Here is a 16,977-nt window from a genome sequence, read left to right as displayed (position 1 = left end):
GTTTAGTAATGACCCTTCTGTGCATTATGCTCCCAAGAGGTAAAAACGTTCAGGATTGCAGTTCTGAATTTCGATGCATAATCATGAGTCAATTACTGCATGTGGTTCACCGATAATACTTCATGCAGTGCATACCTTGTCTCCTCATAATAAACGAAATGGTAAAAGAAGGCAGTTTTTAAAATACTGCCTGTTAACTATTACTTTCTAAATCATAATTCCCCCATGTGTGAGGGGGTGTTCTACTGATTCGACTGTACCCACAATGTGCCAGAGAGAGAGATGGAGAGTGAGAGAGAGAGAGATATATATATATAGAGAGAGAGAGAGATAGAGAGAGAGAGAGAGAGAGAGAGAGAGAGAGAGAGAGAGAGATTGCTCCTCACCTATCCATGCTGCTCTCGCTTGTTTTGTGTGTGAGGCAAGCATGCCCTGTTGCAACTTGTTCTGTACCTGTTGTTGCTCAAACATTGACACTTCCTTTTCACAGTCCGTATGCTCTGAGGTGAGTCATGTCCTTGACACTGTCCATTGTGGTATTATCTGACCCATCACCTATAACCCTGTTTTTGAGTTTTAAACTTGTAATGGCCGGGCTGGACGTTGGAATCCCTTTCACTTCGTTCAATCCTCAACTCTCTTTGCATAAAGAAGAAGGGAGCAAGGGGTGCCAGAGATAATGAAGAAGTGTCGACCAAACCACTTTTTGGGTTTGACTCATAAGTGCCCCTTTAGTGATACCTAGGGGAGCATACGATATTGGCATGGTGTTGTTGAAATTGATACTCTCTGCTGTTAATTCAATTAAAAGAGCCTCAAGTGTCCTAGGTTTGACATAAGAGTATTTGGTTTGCTCTTATTTTTTGTTTGCAGTGTGGGCCTGTTCTGCTTCAAGTACTTTAATGATAATTATCACTTACAAGTGTGTGGCATGTATGCCTGCCCTTTAGTTCTGGCATGAAATCTATGAGGATACTTACTGTACTTGACATATGACAGTCACAACCTATTGTCTTGCCATTGCTTATTAAGTTTACTGTGATTGTTTAGCGACCTCCTTATTAGGAGTTCCTCTTTCTGAAGACTTGGAGGGGGCCACATTGCAAACTCCTGTGTTTTGTTTGAGGTTAGCGGCCTTGCAATGCAGGCTCAAATTCCCAGCTTCCCATTTCAATATCCTTAGAGTTCAGTCTGAGCGCTAGGGGACTACAGCTTGTAGGGAGCTGGACACCAAGCCTATTCTGGTGTTGGAATCTTTGGTTTTCAACTCCCCACCCAACACCCACATTCCCTCCTCCCTTTTGGCAGTATCCAGTTTTTGTTCCGGCGCCCAGTCATGCCATAGCAAGGAATTTGCTTCCATACTCTCTTACAGTCCGCCTCCCTCGAGGAGAGGCAATTGTCAATTGTTGACTCAGCATTCGCATGCAATGAACAAACTAAATGGACTTCACGGATGACATGTCTCAGCGTGCCGACACATTGCCCTGCTGTGCTGGCTCAGTGATGCTTCTCTGATGATGAATACTCCTGGGTCCTGATTACCGAGATAGGTTGCTTTATTTTATGCCAGATTTGTCTTATGGGGTTTGTTTTTTCTGCGACCTGTGATCAGTGTTCAATTTAATTTCAGGTTGTAAGAAAGTCTTTTGGATAAGGTGTTTATGTGCAGGATGTTGCAAACTGTTTGGGTGTTTCACTGGTCGTGCTTCGATGGACAATTCATCTTTCCTAAATGTACAGTTTCTGTTTAATGTGCCATATTTTGTATGTTTTATGTGTATCCCGGCTGCTTAGCCGCCTAAGAAATTATCCCTGTGAAATCTTCATGGGATATTTGACTGCAGCTGAGGGCGTCAATTTATCTTCTCTCTGCTCTGTATGGTCTCCAACTTGACCTTTGTGCAGGCATGGTCTCTGTTTAGATGAGCCTTGTACAGGTTCTGATGTGCTCCTCTGGAATTGAGTATTGCGATACATATGCAATGTAAGTGCCCTTTTTTAGCAGAATATCAATAGAGAAACTGTGGGTCTGCCCTTGTGATGACTTTTGATTTCTTCCTTCATGGCTTTAGAATCCCAACTATTGGGCAGCTTGATTGAAGCTTTGGTCATAAAAGTGTATTCCCTCCTTTAACATACCCTTACCAATGGTCAGATGTTTATTACCCTAGCTCATTTCAGGCTCACTGCTCTGTATCATTCTTCCTTTGCAGTTTTTATGCGCAAGTGAACTCTGTATTCTATGGTGCCCCTCTACCAGATAAAGTCAAGTTATGCAGCTTCTTTTTGCAAGTATGTTGGCAAGCTTTATGTATTTATTTAATTGTTAATGTCAGTAATATCAGCGGGCCGGGGCCTGCCGGGGCAAAAGTGAGGCTGAGCCGGGGCCCTCCGGTCCAACCACTTGACAGCAGGTCATTATCCCGCCACGGCCGCAACCGCGATGGGAGAGGAGCCCGCCGTCATCAAGTCAAACAGCTGTGACTGACAGAAGTGCAGGGCAGTTACAGAGTCGCTCAAACTAGTTTGCGCGAAGCTGTGGCTGGCTGGCACTTGTTTTAGTCAAAGCTCAGGAAACGCACAGGGTCCCCACCATTAACACCATTTTGTCTCCATTCCCTGTTATGCCTTTTACAGCGTAGGGCTGGGGGTAACATGGACAACAGGAGTGGAGACAAAAGGGTGTTAATGTTTGACCCATTAACCCCATTTTCCTTACGAAGACAAAACCAGCACACTCCGGCTTACGTTGCTGAGTCCCCAGAGGGTTTTAAATGAAGGGTGCTTGTCCCCGCTACCTGAGAAGGGTGCACAATGAAGACATCTACCGAGAGATGTACATCCTGAGCCTGGACTGGAGTTTTTGGCTGTGTGTCTTCCATAATAGGAACATGCGACTTGTCACTTCCCTAATACCAAAAAGTACGGCCAACATAGTTTGGCTTTAGCATGGGTCATGCTGTTTTATAATACGTGTTCACGTTACTATTACACAACTCGAAAACCAATTTCATTATTCATTTGAGAATAAAAAGCTAAGCAAACCCTACTGTTACTTAAAGGTTGAAACCTCAAATTAAGCATAGATCACGCGCGTGCTCTCTCTCTCTCTCTCTCTCTCTCTCTCTCTCTCTCTCTCTCTCTCTCTCTCTCTCTCTCTCTCTCTCTCTCTCTCTCTCTCTCTCTATCTATCTCTCTCGAGCACGTGCATTAACTCTCTGAGCCACCTTACTTACCTGCTATTGTACTAATATATGCTCCCTTCCAATAGGCTTTGTATACGCTTCTACAAGTGGTCATTCAATGTACCTCCTTGTCCTGAGCAGTGCTCATTTTCCACAGAGCGCTTTCCATATTAACTGAAGATTAGGTCTTGAGGTGACCTTAAATCGGTCCTAAGCAGGGGGCCGCCCAACGCCCATGAATGCCCGTCTGTCCGGTGAGGGACTTGATAGCTCAGTGGGTCGCCTCAGACCACCCATTCCTGTAATCCATCACTATCTGCGGCCGATTAATGTACGTTTGCACCGGTGCTAAAACACCCATTTAGCATCAGCTGTATTGCTTGAGCAATTCACAATGAAGCAAACATGCACCAATTCAGATTACATTAAAACAATCATGCCCGTGTGATAGGGAAATATGCAGGCGCTGGGCTTGTCAAAAGAGAAATTATATTGTGCCTCCTATTGCAATAAATATATGTATATTGGCCTACGCCAAGCTGCTCGTAAGTCGTTTGCGAAGAAATCAGTGTTGCAAGGTCCTGACCTTAGAATCAATGTAAACCGCCATTTTAGGTCAATCCGCCATTTTAAGTACGCTTTGTAAAAGTCACCCTGTGAGTTAAAATGGTGGACAATGTCATTCCAAAATACAAAATGGCCGTCTTGATCTATGTATTTAGCTAATATATAACTTGCCTCCAGGCCACTTGTTGAGGTTGTGAACTGAGACCTTGTCCTTCGTTGACCTGTGTGTAAAGGATTACTCGTGCAATGAAACTAATCCACGAGTAAACAATAAGAACAATGTATTCAAATACTGAACGTAGAACACTTGTTTAACTACATTGTATTAATGTTTGAGAAGACCTGCATGGGAAATCCCAGAATACACAGTTGCCGTATAGGCTTGTTGATATATCTATTAAAAGCAAACCAGTTATATGCGGATGTGCGAGACTTGGCATGAACCCTAGATCGTGATGTATTAGTGGAATATTGACCCAAATTGGGGCTGGACATCGTGCTCACAAAAAGTATAAAAAGCCAATGTATTCTAATGTACAGCGTCTCTCACTGAACACAGTGAACCACGCTGGAGTTCGTTGTGTTGCACTGAGGGCCGATAGCTATCTGATTTTTTCTCTGTTCTTAGTAACTGGATTCAGTATAAAAGAAAGTACTTTGTATGTTCCTTTGTAACCCGTGTTCGGTGAATTTCCTTTTGGGGTACTCAGCCTCGATATTTTGATTTTGTTTTCACAGTTGGCACCCGAATAGGGACCCTCAAGATTGATGCCAGATTGTTGAAGGTTGACTCAGGCTATCGGACCGGGATCGGACGGTGTGACAGAAGGGGGCCCACTGAACGAGACGTGACACCTCAGCAGCGCTGCACAACCCGATCCCTGGACGATTCGCTTGTGGGCCGAGACGGCATCTTGACGAGGGTCCACTTATCGAGGCGGGCAGATTTGCCGAAATCACCATACACGAGGTAAGATTAGTTAGGTAAGATTCTTTGAAATCCGATCGGACCTCCTTAGGTTTGTTCAGGTGAGTCGTGACCCGACTCTTAATTCAACCCTGATAACTTGAATTTGGCGCATTGTATCTACAGACACAATTATTGACCAGGTAACACCAATAATTTGATATGCCTGGGAAATTGTCTACCTGCTTCAGGGCGTTGTTCCGCAGCGATAGACAATCTTTGGAATTTAGCTGCCCCGCACCACAGGAGGGGTCACCGGCATGTACTATGTACTGTAAGCATGGCATTGGAAGTATAGTATTTAATGACATTTGGCACAGACAAACCAGACATGCCTCCGAACTTCAGTGGCCAATCAATGGTAGTTTTGAAATTCCTCATATTGAGTATTTAGAGTCAATTCTATTAAAGAAAAAGGCTAGACCTGCAGTATTTGATGTTTTGCAGAAATGGAAAAAAGAAGCGTTGCAGCAACTTAAAAGCAGAGAAAAACATGCGCGCCGTTATAAGACAAACGCCGAAAAAGCATTATTGTATGACCAAGATAAACATTCTGAATCGACTAGGAATATGGATAGGGCTTTCTCACTTGGAATTCAGAAAATGTATCCTTCCAAAGACCTCCATGCTTCCGATGAATTTATAGACAAATTGTTAAATGAACGAAGGCCTGGTGCCTCTGCGCCACCTCTGTATGTTCCTCTTCCTGCTGCTTTGCCTCTTCCTCCTGTTATTCCTGCTCTACCTGCTGTTGTTCAAGTTGTTCCTGCTCCTCCTAATATTCCCCTCCCTCTGGCTCCTCCACCTCTTCTTATCGCACCAGTTACAGTACCTCCATTGAATTTGCCTGCTCCCTCTCTTCCAAGTGGTCCTGAGCCTGCTTGTAGTCGATTGAGGTGCAGGGTCAAAGGTTGTCACTCTCAATACTGTACCACCAGAGAAGAAACGTGATTTGATTGCATGGGCTAAGTATTGTATGGAGAAGGATGATCAAGCTAATGTTTTTGCCGCACTTTGTAATATGAATAATTTTCCTGAGAACAATGTTTTTATTGAAGGTTTAGGGATTCATTTATGTGTAATGTGGGGAAAATGTAATTATACAGATCTCCCGCAAGGGTTAAGGGATCTAAATACTTTAGTATTTTCTAGAGACACTGTGGAGAAAGTAAATGAGCATGTCGAGAGGTTATATGGGTATAGAAAGGAGTTAGAAAAGTTGCAGAATGAGGATGACGAGGAGGAAAGTATGTATGTACAGAAACGGTTCCTTCCTTGTCATAAATCGATATATGAGGAAGTATGAATTTGTACGAAGGACGCACTTAGATGGATTTCGGATATGTCGATAACTACAGTTGAAGTATATGACACATATAGTCAGTATACGCCAGAAATGCAGAGGAAAGTGATACAGGTAATGATAGAGTACCTACAGGATGATTGTGTAAAAAGAAAGATTAGTTGTCCCACAGAGTTATTGAGTATTTATAAGAGAGCTTTTTCACTTGACACTTCTTCGACTGCTTTAGCGCTCAACTTGGCTCTGTTGCTTAGTAAGCGTTTGGAGTCACCTACTTCCCAGTTGCCTATGAGAGAGGTTCCTCCGACATTTGTCCCAAAGGTTGAGATTGCTGCCGATGCTGCACAGGGTATAGTCGCAGTGGACATTCCTGCACATTATTAGGCCGATTCATGGAATAATTAGCGCGGCGCAAGTGGCCAAAAACGTGCGAATCGCAGTGGAATAGTGAAAATCGCAGTGCAAGTGCGAAAATCGCACGAAAAGCAGCGCACATCGATTCAGGCCACAGCGAAAATCGCACATAGCGCGGCGCACGCAACAAAAGTAGGCGGAACACGGGGCGTAACACTCGGAATGGGGAACAACTTGCCAAAATGTGGGCGTCACGGGGGAAGTACAGGGTACAAGTGCGCGGAACGCCCACACGCTCGCCTACAACACGTATTCATGGAATAGAATAGGGCAAAAAATCGCACGCTCAAACCAGCGCACAGGCACAAACACGACCGCTACAAGAAAGCAGGCCGTAGCGTCTCTGCGCCTGTAAGAAATGTGCGCCAAAAAATAGCACCTATATACTGCCATGATGAATGTCCCATACTGTGGCCCTCGAGGACAAATGACGTGCAAAGGGGTACCCACAAACACGGACACCCGCTGACAAAAAATACGTGTCCGTGTATACCGGGGTGCGCGGGAAGTCTCACACGCGACTTGGCAGGGCATGTGAATTCCAGGGGTTTGCGGGAAGTTCCACACGCGATTTGTCAGGGTATGTGGATTACAGGGGTGCGCGGGAAGTTCCACACGCGATTTGGCCGTGTACGTGGATTTCAGGGGTGCCCGGGAAGTTCCACACGCGATGTGGCCGGGTACGTGGATTTCAGGGGTGCGCGGGAAGTTCCACACGCGATTTGTCAGGGTACGTGGATTTCAGTGGTGCGCGGGAAGTTCCACACGCGATTTGGCCGTGTACGTGGATTTCAGGGGTGCGCGGAAGTACCACACTCGATTTGGCCGGGTACGTGGATTTCAGGGGTGCGCGGGAAGTTCCACACGCGATTTGTCAGGGTATGTGGATTTCAGGGGTGCGCGGGAAGTTCCACACGCGATTTGGCCGTGTACGTGGATTTCAGGGGTGCGCGGGAAGTTCCACACGCGATTTGGCCGGGAACGTGGATTTCAGGGGTGCGTGGGAAGTTCCACACGCGATTTGTCAGGGTACGTGGATTTCAGTTGTGCGCAGGAAATTCTACACACAATTTGGCTGTGTGCTCCCAGGTATTCCCTGTACACCCTCCACGGCCCCTGCAGGCAGCACACACCACAGGGGACTACCCTGCACACCTGCTCATGTCACCCTGCACCCCCACCCCCCAGCATCCAGGGGCACCCTCCACCAGCCCCCACTCATGTCTCCCACCACCCCCACCCCCCAGCCACCATGGGCAGCCCCCACCAGGCCCCCACTCATGTCTCCCACCCACCCCCACCCCCCAGCCACCATGGGCAGCCCCCACCAGGCCCCAACTCATGTCTCCCACCCACCCCCACCCCCCAGCCACCATGGGCAGCCCCCACCAGGCCCCCACTCATGTCCCCTATCACCCCCACCCCCCAGCAGTGCAGGGGCACCCTCCACCAGGCCCCCACTCATGTCCCCCTGCACCCCCACCCCCCAGCAGTGCAGGGGCACCCTCCACCAGGCCCCCACTCATGTCCCCCTGCACCCCCACCCCCCAGCATCCAGGGGCACCCTCCACCAGGCCCCCACTCATGGCCCCTATCACCCCCACCCCCCCGCCACCAGGGGCAGCCTCCACCAGGCCCCCACCCATGTCTCCCACCACCCCCACCCACCAGCCACCATGGGCAGCCCCCACCAGGCCCCCACTCATGTCTCCCACCCACCCCCACCCCCCAGCCACCATGGGCAGCCCCCACCAAGCCCCCACTCATGTCCCCTATCACCCCCACCCCCCAGCAGTGCATGGGGCACCTTCCACCAGGCCCACACTCATGTCCCCCTGCACCCCCACCCCCCAGCATCCAGGGGCACCCTCCACCAGGCCCCCACTCATGGCCCCTATCACCCCACCCCCCCACCACCAGGGGCAGCCTCCACCAGGCCCCCACTCATGTCTCCTAGCACCCCCACCCCCAGCCACCAGGGGCACCCTCCACCAGGCCCCCACTCATGTCTCCCACCACCCCCACCCCCAGCCACCAGGGGCACCCTCCACCAGGCCCCCACTCATGTCTCCCACCACCTCCACCCCCAGCCACCAGGGGCACCCTCCACCAGGCCCCCACTCATGTCTCCCACCACCCCCACTCCCCAGCAGTGCAGGGGCAGCCTCCACCAGGCCCCCACTCATGTCCCCTATCACCCCCACCCGCCAGCAGTGCAGGGGCACCCTCCACCAGGCCCCACTCATTGCCCCTATCACCCCCACACCAGGGGCAGCATCCACCAGGCCCCCACCCATGTCTCCGACCACCCCCACCCCCCAGCCACCATGGGCAGCCCCCACCAGGCCCCCACTCATGTCTCCTACCCAAACCCACCCCCCAGCCACCATGGGCAGCCCCCACCAGGCCCCCACTCATGTCCCCTATCATCCCCACCCCCCAGCAGTGCAGGGGCACCCTCCACCAGGCCCCCACTCATGTCCCCCTGCACCCCCACCCCCCAGCATCCAGGGGCACCCTCACCAGGTCCCCACTCATGGCCCCTATCACCCCCACCCCCCGCCATCAGGGGCAGCCTCCACCAGGCCCCCACTTATGTCTCCCACCACCCCCACCCCCCAGCAGTGCTGGGGCAGCCTCCACCAGGCCCCCACTCATGTCTCCCACCACCCCCACCCCCCAGCCACCAGGGGCACCCTCCACCAGGCCCCCACTCATGTCTCCCACCACCCCCACCCCCCAGCCACCAGGGGCACCCTCCACCAGACCCCCACTCATGTCTCCCACCACCCTACCCCCCAGCAGTGCAGGGGCAGCCTCCACCAGGCCCCACTCATGTCCCCTATCACCCCCACCCCCCAGCAGTGCAGGGGCACCCTCCACCAGGCCCCCACTCATGGCCCCTATCACCCCCCACCCCCCGCCCCAGGGGCAGCCTCCACCAGGCCCCACTCATGTCTCCCACCACCCCCACCCCCCAGCCGTGCAGGGGCAGCCCCCACCAGCCCCCACTCATGTCCCCTAACCCCGACCCCCCAGGAACCAGGGGCACCCTCCACCAGGCCCCACTCATGTCTACCACCACCCCCACCCCCAGCCACCAGGGGCAGCCCCCACCAGGCCCCCACTCATGTCTCCCACCCACCCCCACACCCCAGCCACCATGGGCAGCCCCACCAGGCCCCCACTCATGTCTCCCACCCACCCCCACCCCCCAGCCACCATGGGCAGCCTCCACCAGGCCCCCACTCATGTCTCCCACCACCCCCACCCCTCAGCAGTGCAGGGGCAGCCTCCACCAGGCCCCCACTCATGTCCTCCCACCACCCCCACCCCCCAGCCACCAGGGGCACCCTCCACCAGGCCCCCACTCATGTCTCCCACCACCCCCACCCCCCAGCCACCAGGGGCACCCTCCACCAGGCCCCCCTCATGTCTCCCACCACCCCCACTCCCAGCAGTGCAGGGGCAGCCTCCACCAGGCCCCCACTCATGTCCCCTACACCCCACCCCCCAGCAGTGCAGGGGCACCCTCCACCAGGCCCCCACTCATGGCCCCTATCACCCCCACCCCCCCCGCCACCAGGGGCAGCCTCCACCAGGCCCCCACCCAGGTCTCCCACCACCCCCACCCCCCAGCCACCATGGGCAGCACCCACCAGGCCCCCACTCATGTCTCCCACCCACCCCCACCCCCCAGCCACCATGGGCAGCCCCCACCAGGCCCCCACTCATGTCCCCTATCACCCCCACCCCCCAGCAGTGCAGGGGCACCCTCCACCAGGCCCCACTCATGTCTCCCACCACCCCCACCCCCCAGCAGTGCAGGGGCACCCTCCACCAGGCCCCCACTCATGTCTACCACCACCCCCACCCCCCAGCCACCAGGGTCAGCCCCCACCAGGCCCCCACTCATGGCCCCTATCACCCCCACCCCCAGCATCCAGGGGCACCCTCCACCAGGCCCCCACTCATGGCCCCTATCAGCCCCACCCCCCGTCACCAGGGGTAGCCTCCACCAGGCCCCCACTCATGTCTCCCACCACCCCCCACCCCCCAGCAGTGCAGGGGCAGCCTCCACCAGGCCCCCACTCATGTTTCCACCACCCCCACCCCCCAGCCACCAGGGGCACCCTCCACCAGGCCCCCACTCATGTCTCCCACCACCCCCCACCCCCCAGCCACCAGGGGCACCCTCCACCAGGCCCCCACTCATGTCTCCCACCACCCCACCCCCAGCAGTGCAGGGGCAGCCTCCACCAGGCCCCCACTCATGTCCCCTATCACCCCCACCCCCCAGCAGTGCAGGGGCACCCTCCACCAGGCCCCCACTCATGTCTACCACCACCCCCACCCCCCAGCCACCAGGGGCAGCCCCCACCAGGCCCCCACTCATGTCTCCCACCCACCCCCACCCCCCAGCCACCATGGGCAGCCCCACCAGGCCCCCACTCATGTCTCCCACCCACCCCCACCCCCAGCCACCAGGGGTAGCCCCCACCAGGCCCCCACTCATGTCTCCCACCTACCCCCACCCCCCAGCCACCAGGGGCAGCCCCCACCAGGCCCCCACTCATGGTCTCCCCACCACCCCCCACCCCCCAGCCACCAGGGGACCCTCCACCAGGCCCCCACTCATGTCTCCCACCACCCCCACCCCCCAGCAGTGCAGGGGCAGCCTCCACCAGGCCCCCACTCATGTCCCCTATCACCCCCACACCCCAGCAGTGCAGAGGCACCCTCCACCGGCCCCCACTCATGGCCCCTATCAACCCACCCCCCGCCACCAGGGGCAGCCTCCACCAGGCCCCACCCATGTCTCCCGCCACCCCCACCCCCCAGCCACCATGGGCAGCCCCCACCAGGCCCCCACTCATGTCTCCCACCCACCCCCACCCCCCAGCCCCATGGGCAGCCCCACCAGGCCCCACTCATGTCCCCTATCACCCCCACCCCCCAGCAGTGCAGGGGCACCCTCCACCAGGCCCCACTCATGTCTCCCACCACCCCCACCCCCCAGCAGTGCATGGGCACCCTCCACCAGGCCCCCACTCATGTCTACCACCACCCCCACCCCCCAGCCACCAGGGGCAGCCCCCACCAGGCCCCCACTCATGGCCCCTATCACCCCCACCCCCCAGCATCCAGGGCACCCTCCACCAGGCCCCCACTCATGGCCCCTATCACCCCCACCCCCCCGCCACCAGGGCAGCCCTCCACCAGGCCCCCACTCATGTCTCCCACCACCCCCACCCCCCAGCAGTGCAGGGGCAGCCTCCACCAGGCCCCCACTCATGTCCTCCCACCACCCCCACCCCCCAGCCACCAGGGGGCACACTCCACCAGGCCCCCACTCATGTCTCCCACCACCCCCATCCCCCAGCCACCAGGGGCACCCTCCACCAGGCCCCCCACTCATGTCTCCCACCACCCCCCCACCCCCCAGCAGTGCAGGGGCAGCCTCCACCCAGGCCCCCACTCATGTCCCCTATCACCCCCCCACCCCCACCCCCACCCCCAGCAGTGCAGGGGCACCCTCCACCAGGCCCCCACTCATGTCTCCCACCACCCCCACCCCCCAGCAGTGCAGGGGCACCCTCCACCAGGCCCCCACTCATGTCTACCACCACCCCCACCCCCCAGCCACCAGGGGCAGCCCCCACCAGGCCCCCACTCATGTCTCCCACCCACCCCCACCCCCAGCCACCATGGGCAGCCCCCACCAGGCCCCCACTCATGTCCCCTATCACCCCCACCCCCCAGCAGTGCAGGGGCAGCCTCCACCAGGCCCCCACTCATGTCTCCCACCACCCCCACCCACCAGCCACCAGGGGCACCCTCCACCAGGCCCCCACTCATGTCTCCCACCACCCCCACCCCCCAGCCACCAGGGGCACCCTCCACCAGGCCCCCACTCATGTCTCCCACCATCCCCACCCCCCAGCAGTGCAGGGGCAGCCTCCACCAGGCACCCAGTCATGTCCCCTAACACCCCCACACCCCAGCAGTGCAGGGGCACCCTCCACCAGGCGCCCACTCATGGCCCCTATCAGCCCCACCCCCCGCCACCAGGGGCAGCCTCCACCAGGCCCCCACCCATGTCTCCCACCACCCCCACCCCCCAGCCACCATGGGCAGCCCCACCAGGCCCCACTCATGTCTCCCACCCACCCCCACCCCCCAGCCACTATGGGCAGCCCCCACCAGGCCCCCACTCATGTCCCCTATCACCCCCACCCCCCAGCAGTGCAGGGGCACCCTCCACCAGGCCCCCACTCATGTCTCCCACCACCCCCACCCCCCAGCAGTGCAGGGGCACCCTCCACCAGGCCCCCACTCATGTCTACCACCACCCCCACCCCCCAGCCACCAGGGGCAGCCCCCACCAGGCCCCCACTCATGGCCCCTATCACCCCCACCCCCCAGCATCCAGGGGCACCCTCCACCAGGCCCCCACTCATGGCCCCTATCACCCCCACCCCCCCGCCACCAGGGGCAGCCTCCACCAGGCCCCCACTCATGTCTCCCACCACCCCCACCCCCCAGCAGTGCAGGGGCAGCCTCCACCAGGCCCCCACTCATGTCTCCCACCACCCCCACCCCCCAGCCACCAGGGGCACCCTCCACCAGGCCCCCACTCATGTCTCCCACCACCCCACCCCCCAGCCACCAGGGGAACCCTCCACCAGGCCCCCACTCATGTCTCCCACCACCCCCACCGCCCAGCAGTGCAGGGGCAGCCTCCACCAGGCCCCCACCCATGTCTCCCACCACCCCCACCCCCCAGCCACCATGGGCAGCCCCCACCAGGCCCCCACTCATGTCTCCCACCCACCCCCACCCCCCAGCCACCATGGGCAGCCCCCACCAGGCCCCCACTCATGTCCCCTATCACCCCCACCCCCCAGCAGTGCAGGGGCACCCTCCACCAGGCCCCCACTCATGTCTCCCACCACCCCCCACCCCCCAGCAGTGCAGGGGCACCCTCCACCAGGCCCCCACTCATGTCTGTCTACCATCACCCCCACCCCCCAGCCACCAGGGGCAGCCCCCACCAGGCCCCCACTCATGGCCCCTATCACCCCCACCCCCCAGCATCCAGGGGCACCCTCCACCAGGCCCCCACTCATGGCCCCTATCACCCCCACCCCCCCTGCCACCAGGGGCAGCCTCCACCAGGCCCCCACTCATGTCTCCCACCACCCCCACCCCCCAGCAGTGCAGGGGCAGCCTCCACCAGGCCCCCACTCATGTCTCCCACCACCCCCACCCCCCAGCCACCAGGGGCACCCTCCACCAGGCCCCCACTCATGTCTCCCACCACCCCCACCCCCCAGCAGTGCAGGGGCAGCCTCCACCAGGCCCCCACTCATGTCCCCTATCACCCCCACCCCCCAGCAGTGCAGGGGCACCCTCCACCAGGCCCCCACTCATGTCTCCCACCACCCCCACCCCCCAGCAGTGCAGGGGCACCCTCCACCAGGCCCCCACTCATGTCTACCACCACCCCCACCCCCCAGCCACCAGGGGCAGCCTCCACCAGGCCCCCACCCATGTCTCCCACCACCCCCACCCCGCAGCCACCATGGGCAGCCCCCACCAGGCCCCCACTCATGTCTCCCACCCACCCCCACCCCCCAGCCACCATGGGCAGCCCCCACCAGGCCCCCACTCATGTCCCCTATCACCCCCAACCCCCAGCATCCAGGGGCACCCTCCACCATGCCCCCACTCATGGCCCCTATCAGCCCCACCCGCCCGCCACCAGGGGCAGCCTCCACCAGGCCCCCACTCATGTCTCCCACCACCCCACCCCCCAGCAGTGCAGGGGCAGCCTCCACCAGGCCCCCACTCATGTTTCCCACCACCCCCACCCCCCAGCCACCAGGGGCACCCTCCACCAGGCCCCCACTCATGTCTCCCACCACCCCCACCCCCCAGCCACCAGGGGCACCCTCCACCAGGCCCCCACTCATGTCTCCCACCACCCCCACCCCCCAGCAGTGCAGGGGCAGCCTCCACCAGGCCCCCACTCATGTCCCCTATCACCCCCACCCCCCAGCAGTGCAGGGGCACCCTCCACCAGGCCCCCACTCATGTCTCCCACCACCCCCACCCCCCAGCAGTGCAGGGGCACCCTCCACCAGGCCCCCACTCATGTCTACCACCACCCCCACCCCCCAGCCACCAGGGGCAGCCCCCACCAGGCCCCCACTCATGTCTCCCACCCACCCCCACCCCCCAGCCACCATGGGCAACCCCCACCAGGCCTCCGCTCATGTCCTCTATAACCCCCACCCCCCAGCAGTGCAGGGGCAGCCTCCACCAGGCCCCCACTCATGTCGTCCCACCACCCAGCCACCAGGGGCACCCTCCACCAGGCCCCGACTCATGTCTCCCACCACCCCCACCCCCCAGCCACCAAGGGCCGCCTCCACCAGGCCCCCACTCATGTCTCCCACCACCCCCACCCCCCAGCAGTGCAGGGGCAGCCTCCACCAGGCACCCACTCATGTCCCCTATCACCCCCACACCCCAGCTGTGCAGGGGCACCCTCCATCAGGCCCCCACTCATGGCCCCTATCAGCCCCACCCCGCCACCTGGGGCAGCCTCCACCAGGCCCCCACCCATGTCTCCCACCACCCCCACCCCCCAGCCACCATGGGCAGCCCCCACCAGGCCCCCACTCATGTCTCCCACCCACCCCCACCCCCCAGCCACCATGGGCAGCCCCCACCAGGCCCCCACTCATGTCCCCTATCACCCCCACCCCCCAGCAGTGCAGGGGCACCCTCCACCAGGCCCCCACTCATGTCTCCCACCACCCCCACCCCCCAGCAGTGCAGGGGCACCCTCCACCAGGCCCCCACTCATGTCTACCACCACCCCCACCCCCCAGCCACCAGGGGCAGCCCCCACCAGGCCCCCACTCATGGCCCCTATCACCCCCACCCCCCCCCCCCCCCCCTGCCACCAGGGGCAGCCTCCACCAGGACCCCACTCATGTCTCCCACCACCCCCACCCCCCAGCATCCAGGGGCACCCTCCACCAGGCCCCCACTCATGGCCTCTATCACCCCCACTCCCCCGCCACCAGGGGCAGCCTCCACCAGGCCCCCACCCATGTCTCCCACCACCCCCACCCCCCAGCCACCATGGGCACCCTCCACCAGGCCCCCACTCATGTCTCCCACCACCCCCACCCCCAGCAGTGCAGGGGCACCCTCCACCAGGCCCCCACTCATGTCTCCCGCCACCCCCACCCCCCAGCAGTGCAGGGGCAGCCTCCACCAGGCCCCCACTCATGTCTACCACCACCCCCACCCCCCAGCCACCAGCGGCACCCTCCACCAGGCCCCCACCCATGTCTACCACCACCTCCACCCCCCAGCCACCAGGGGCAGCCCCCATCTGGCCCCCACTCATGTCTCCCACCCACCCCCACCCCCCAGCCACCATGGGCAGCCCCCAGCAGGCCCCCACTCATGTCTCCCACCCACCCCCACCCCCCAGCCACCATGGGCAGCCCCCACCAGGCCCCCACTCATGTCCCCTATCACCCCCACCCCCCAGCCACCAGGGGCACCCTCCACCAGGCCCCCACTCATGTCTACCACCACCCCCACCCCCCAGCCACCAGGGGCAGCCCCCACCAGGCCCCCACTCATGTCTCCCACCCACCCCCACCCCCCAGCCACCATGGGCAGCCCCCACCAGGCCCCCACTCATGTCTCCCACCCACCCCCACCCCCAGCCACCATGGGCAGCCTCCACCAGGCCCCCACTCATGTCTCCCACCACCCCCACCCCCCAGCAGTGCAGGGGCAGCCTCCACCAGGCCCCCACTCATGTCTCCCACCACCCCCACCCCCCAGCCACCAGGGGCACCCTCCACCAGGCCCCCACTCATGTCTCCCACCACCCCCACCCCCCAGCAGTGCAGGGGCAGCCTCCACCAGGCCCCCACTCATGTCCCCTATCACCCCCACCCCCCAGCAGTGCAGGGGCACCCTCCACCAGGCCCCCACTCATGGCCCCTATCATCCCCACCCCCCAGCAGTGCAGGGGCACCCTCCACCAGGCCCCCACTCATGGCCCCTATCACCCCTACCCCCCCGCCACCAGGGGCAGCCTCCACCAGGCCCCCACCCATGTCTCCCACCACCCCCACCCCCCAGCCACCATGGGCAGCCCCCACCAGGCCCCCACCCATGTCCCCCTGCACCCAGGTCCTCACAATCACCAACCATGAGTGTAATGGTCAGCCTCCACAGCCAAAAGGCCCTACCAAGTAACCCATTCACCCACATGGAAATGAAAATTACATGTTACACCCCCAACGTACATAAAGCAAATGAACCCATGTCTGTCACACACAATGGTTGCAAATGAATTTGAAAACACCCAACATGACATACATGATGAGATGATACCACACAGTGAAGTATGAAAAAAAAATGTATTAAAAAATTATGAATGCAAATGAAATGAAACAAACTACAATGCCAATGAAAAAAAGAAAAGGTGCATGTCCGTC

The sequence above is a fragment of the Ambystoma mexicanum genome, chromosome 10, assembly GCF_040938575.1.
Source record: "Ambystoma mexicanum isolate Mex_15411 chromosome 10, UKY_AmexF1_1, whole genome shotgun sequence".
Lineage (NCBI taxonomy): Eukaryota > Metazoa > Chordata > Amphibia > Caudata > Ambystomatidae > Ambystoma > Ambystoma mexicanum.
The sequence above is the reverse complement of the archived record's forward strand: the minus strand, read 5'-3'. Positions refer to the sequence as shown.